Source organism: Marmota monax, unplaced genomic scaffold (assembly GCF_021218885.2).
Source record: "Marmota monax isolate L192 unplaced genomic scaffold, Marmota_monax_Labrador192_F-V1.1 WCK01_AAM20220418_F8-fsc00061, whole genome shotgun sequence".
Classification (NCBI taxonomy): Eukaryota; Metazoa; Chordata; class Mammalia; order Rodentia; family Sciuridae; genus Marmota; species Marmota monax.
Window position 1 is genome coordinate 18,960,241 of NW_026695230.1, and position 6,493 is coordinate 18,966,733.

The following is a 6,493-nucleotide window of genomic DNA, read 5'->3' on the forward strand; positions in this document are numbered from 1 at the left end:
AATAGTATGTAGATACAGTAATTCCCCATTACTTGTGATTTTGCTTCTTTGGTTTTAGTTACCTGTAATAAACTTTGGTCCAGCACAGCCTGAAAATATTAAATGGAAAATTTCATGAATAAACAAATCACAAGTTCTAAATTATGTACTTTTACAGGTGGAGTGATAACACTGCCCACCATCTTTCTCCCTCCTACCCCAAATGCAAATCATTCCCTTCTATAGTGCAGTCAGGATGCCTATGCTACTAACAGATTAGTCACTTTGTAGCTGTCTCAGTTATCAGATCAATTGTCACAGTGTGACATTTCTTGTGTTCAAGTAATACTTATTTTACTTAGTATAACTTCCAAAGCCTAAAAGTAGCCATTTGTATATGCCAAAGAGAAAACATAAAGTGATTTCCTTTCACTTAAGTGAAAAGGTAAACGTGCTCAACTTAATAAGAAAAGAAGAAATCACATGTGTAGATTGCTAAGATTTACATAGTATAATAGGATATTTTGAGAGAAAGACCATGGTTACATAACTTTCTTTTGGAGTATATTGTTATCATGTGTTACTTTCTGCTTTATTAGAAGTTTTTATTGTTCAGTTCTTACTATGTCAGATTATCATAGCTGGGTAAGTACAGAGAAAAACAGTATGTATAAAGTTCAGGAATCCACCTGCAGATAACAGGAAGATTAATATAACTGTGTGTGTGTGTGTGTGTGTGTGTGTAACTATTAATAGTAACCATCTGTGTTAGTCAACTCTGCATCACTGTGGCAGAATATCTGAGATAAATAATTTTAAAAGAAAAAAGGTTGATTTTGGCTTACTGTTTCATAGATTTCAGAAGATAATCACTTATCCTCATTGTTTTGGGTCTGAGGAGAGGTCAAACATCATGGTTGAGAGCATACATTGCAACAAAACCGCTCATCTCATGGTAGCCAGGAATCAGAGATAGATCACTTTTATAACAGTCTCTATCCCCAAACACATTAAATCATGAATAAATAAGTGATTACTCCAAGATGCCAGAATCCTCTTGATCCAGTCACCTCTATAGACTCCCACCTCTGAACAGTGCTGCATTGGGAACAAAGCATTTTGCATGTGGCATTAAGAGAACATTTAAGATCCAAACCATGACATTCTTCAGTTGGCCTCCAAAGGCTCATGTTCATTTCATAATACAAAATGGATTGAGTTCATCTCCAGAGTTTCCATAGTCTTAACAGTTCAAGCAGCACTGAAAAGTCCCAAATCCAAAGCCTCCATTGAGGTGCAAGGCAAACTCTTAACTGTGAACTCCTGCAAAAATGAAATAAACAAAACCAGCCACAAACAAGACACAAATTACATTGTTCTAAGGTGTAGTAGTGCAGAGTCAACACTCTTGTTTCAAAAAGGAGGAACGGAAAAAAAGCAAGATAAAAATCTAGCAGGTCAAATATAAAACCTTTTAACTCCTGTTTAGTATCCAGGGCAAATAGCACTGAGATGTGAGCTCCAAGCTTCCCTGACCCTACAATCTTGCTGGCTACAGCCTTCCTGGTGTCTCTCTTGTGCTCACTATTCTTGCTGTTTGCAGATTTCTTTGGTAAATGTTCCAAATACTTGTTTGTAACTTTCTGGGATCTCAATGGTAGCTTCAGCCTCACTCTCACAGCTTCAATATACTTCCTTTTACGAGAGGCTTCTTTCAGGGGCTCTGAACCTGCCATACAACGCCTGGCCTCAGACTTTCCTTTGAAATCTCAGTAGAAACCTCCATAATTCTTGTATTTGGCATTTCTGCAAAAGCAGTACCATGTGGACAATGTCAAGGTCTGCCACTAGTGGGAGCAGTAACCTGGCCACTTTGGACTATGACTGCAGTAGCCTCTGAGTGCCTAGACAGTTGTGGGAAATGAATCCAGGAAAGCAATTTCCTAGGTGACCCATGCAAGCATGGTGCCTTGGAACTTTCTTCTCAAAGTAGTCTTTCAATGAGTTATTTTTTTTTAAATATCCATGAGCCTGTTATGGGTGGGGTTTTGCTAATTCCTGAGGTATTTAGGATGTGTCTTTCCTATTGTCTGTGTAAGGGTCCCGCGAAACGTCGGAGAAAGAGACCACCAAGTGACCACTCATGCAATTGGCAGAAGGGGGATTTATTGAACCAGCATGCTGGGGTTCCGTGCCCACTCAAGAAGGGAAAGCAGCCCAGAGCCCCGAGCAGGGGCTGAGCACTGCTTAAGTACACTTTTTGGGGAGGGCGGAGGGCTTTGTATACATCAGAACAAATCATCATGAGGCTCGGGAAAATTGAACAACAACTCCTAAACATGATTAGTTCATTCATTGGCAGGAACAGGTCAGGCTGGAGTGATAGGTCATTCCTAAGGAGGGGGTTACATTCAAACTGATTGGTTCAGGCCCTGCAAGGCCTGCGTGCAACCACACAGACCCCTTCAGTTATTAAACAACCAGACAATCAGGGGAAATGTTTACTGGGCGGTTCTAAGCATTGTCTTAACAGCTACAGAAATTTCAGGTTTTGCAGGTAACATAGAAACCTAACAATACCTCCTTTACATTTTAACTCAGACCTTGCAGCTTAGAAACTTTTACAACACCAGGTCTTTTACCCTTTAACTTTTACGCTTTAACTTCAATTTCTTTTACCCTTACATCTGGATGCAAAGTACTTGGCTTCTTTTTAATGGCTTTAATATCTTTAGCAATCACACTATTCTGGCCCCTAAATTTCATACTTCTTTCCTGGACAAATTGCAAGTGTTTCCAATCTTTCTGCTGTGCTTTTGGCTCTTAAGTGTCACTGTAAGTCTGCTAAAAGTAACCAGCAATACCCATGTCTTAACCCAAATGCTGTGCTACCTTGAAATTTTCTTTTTCAGAGATTAATTATCTTTAAACTCTGCTCCACTCCAAGTCTCAGGGCATATACATAATGTAGAAAAGTTCTTTGCTAGTATGTAACATGAAGGATCTCTAGTGCAGTTCCCAGTAGAGCCCTCATTTCCATTTTAAACATCAGTAAACCTTTACTCTCCAGATTTCTATCAACATTCTGAGTCCTCACCAGTTTGCCCATTAAATCTATAACAACAACAACAACAAAATTAAATATCCACTTTAGGGTATCATAGTGTTTCTCTATCCTGCATCTCCAAACCTTTCAAAACCCCTCCCACAAACCAATTCTAGAGGCTTCTGAATTGCATTTTCAGGTATAGTTATAGAAATGACCCTGCTTCTTTTTACCAAGTTTATGTGTTAGTCACACATAACTTTTGAAATAATCAACTTACAGAAGTAAGGTTGATTTTGGTTCATGGCTTAAGTTAAGCCATTGGTTCATGGCTTAAGTTAAACCATGGTTCATGGTTTCAGTCAATGATCATTTGGCTACATTGATTCTGGACCCAGGATGAGGAAGGACATCTTGGTATAGTGGTAAAACAAATTTTCTCATCTCATGAAAGGAGGGAAACACACACACACACACACACACACACACACAGAGAGAGAGAGAGAGAGAGAGAGAGAGAGAGAGAGAGAGAGAGAGAGAAATAGGTTTGAGTCCTAATATACCCTTTAAGGACACACCCATAATCATCTACTTCTTCCTACTAGGTCCCAACTCCTAATATTTCCTCACTCAGTAATAACCTCAGCTGTGTACCAGGTGTTCAACACATAAGCTATTGAGTTATATTTAAGATTCAAACCATAGCACCATCTAAAATATCAAAGTGTGCTTAATTATTCTAAAAATGTCTACCTTTTTGTACTTGATGCATAAGCCATGACCCTAAACACAGAGAGGGAATTGTTAACCACTGTGGCCCAGAGTCTTCAAAAGACATCCAACATAACTGAAGATGAGGCCAGTACAACCAGAAGAATGAATCGTTATATGTATGATATGTGTGATATGTCAAAATACGTTCTACTGCCATGAATAACTAATTAGAACAAACATTTAAATAAAAAAGGGAAAAGGCCAGTTATTCTCTCAATTAGGGGGTTTCTTCCCAGTTGATGTGTTGCTTTTATTTCTCTAGACATTGAACTTTGATGGTTAGGTACTGATTTATGTGCCATCTATGCTTTATTTACTTAATTATTTATTATTATTCATTTTTATTGTTTTTAAGTACACATTGACAATAGGGTGTATTTTTTAAAATTAATTAATTAATTAATTTGTTCTAATTTGTTTTACATGACAGCAGAATGCATTTCAATTCATAGTACACATATGCAATCCATTGCAATTTTGATCTCATTCTTGTGGTTGAATATGATGTAGAGTTACACTGGTCACATATTCATATATAAGCATAGGAAATTTGTGTCTGATTCATTCTATTGTCTTTCGTATTCCCATACACCCTCCTTTCCCTTCATTCCCCTTTGTCTAATCCAATGAACTTTTATACTTCCCCTCCCTAATCCCCTGTTATGAGTTAGTATCCACATATCAGAGAGAACATTCAACCTTCAGTGTTTGGGTACTGGCTTTATTTCCTTATCATGATTCTCCAGTTCCTTCCATTTATTGGCAAATGCCATAGTTTCATTTTTCTTTATAGCTGAGTAATATTCCAACGTGTATGTAGTATCTTTTCTTTATCCATTCATCTGTTGAAGGCACCTCGGTTGTTTTCATAACTTGGCTATTGTGAATTGAGCTTCTATAAACATTAAAGTGGCTTTGTCACTGTAGTATGCTGACTTGAAGTCTTTGGGTATAAACTGAGGAGTGGGAAAACTGAATCAACTGGTGGTTCCGTTCTATGTTTTCTAAAGAATTTCCATACTGTTTTTCAGAGTGATTGCACCAATGCTTTATTTTATTTACTTTGTCCTTACATTTTCTTCCCATTTCATGTTTGGTTTTATATAATGTCAGATGGGGATTTTTATTTTACTTTTATGTATATTAAGATGCTTTACAAACTACAATAATTCCCAGTTAATCTAAATTTATTAGATTCTTCTTGCTTTAGCCCAAACCTAGTGTTTTCCCAAGGACAAAGTACCATTTTTCTTTAGCCAAAATATAGCCTTATGATCCATGATCCATGATACATATAAGGACACTATAAGTAATCTAAGATGGTTTGTCTTGAATAGTATAATTTTTACCCCAATACTAGAATATTCTGCTCTTTTGGTATGAAAAGGGAAAATTTTGCTATGTGTATTTCTGCCTGAAAATCTTTATTAATCACTAATGGACAATTATTGCAATTTTGAAAGCAAATAGTTTTTTTTAAAATCATATTCTCACAACAAAAATGAAAATTAATTGAAGTAATATGTTAATTAGACTCTTAATTATTCTACAATGTATACAATGTATACATATGTCAAAAACATCACATTGTATCTCATAAATGTATACAATTATTGTTTATCAATGAAAAATGATTTTTAACTTTTGTTCATCAGCCCTGGAGTCATTCATTTAGCTTAACTATGATCTATATTTGGAAACTAACATTCCTCTTCTGGTCTAGACTATCGGTTATTTATTTATTTATTTATTTATTTATTGTACCTGGGATTGAACCCACAGGCACTTAAACACTGAGCCACATCCCCACCACTTTTCTGTGTTTTAATTAGAAAAGGGTCTCGTTGAGTTGGTTAGGGCCTTGTTAAGTTGCTGAAGCTGGCTTTGAACTTGCAATCCTCCTGCCTCAGCCTCCTGAGCCACTGGGATTATGGGTGTGTGCCATGGCATCCACATAGACCATCTGACTGTTAAAGTTTTATATATTACCAGTGAGTGAGGAGATGAGTGTATAGGGTATTATTGTTCAATTGGTATGGAGTCATAGTTATACAGATGATTCACTTCTCAAGATTCACTGTACAACTTAGTGCCTATAGTTGTACAACTTAAAAATGTGTTGAGGATGAGATCTTATGCAAAGTGTTCTTAACACATACAAAAATCAAAAGCACACAAGGCAACTTTTGGAGATGATGGTAATGGTAAAATAAATATATAAATATGCCATTCATCAAATTTTATAAATTAATTGTATACAATTTTTGCATAGCAGCTATATCTCAATAAAATTGGGAAGAAGAAAGAAAGAAAAGATTTACTTACTACTGTTATATCTTTGTTATATATATCCTCTGTGTCCCTATATATTTTCAATTTTGCTTGATAAATCAATTTTCCAAAAGTCATGGTTTGGTTGTGGGGTGTCCTCCTAAAAGCTTTTGTGTTAATGCAGGAATGTTCAGAGGTGAAGTGACTGGCTTGTGGGAGTTGCAACTAATCGTCCCATCCTAGTTGGACAGATTGGGTGGTAACTGCAAGCAGGTGGGGCGTGGCTAGAGGAGGTTCGGTACTGGGGTGTGGCCTGGCAGGGTGCATCTTCCCTCTTGCCTCTCTCCTCTTTCTCTGTCTCCTTCCTGACTCTGCCATGAGCTGAGCAGCTTCCCCCAGGATGTGCTGCCTCACCTTGGACTT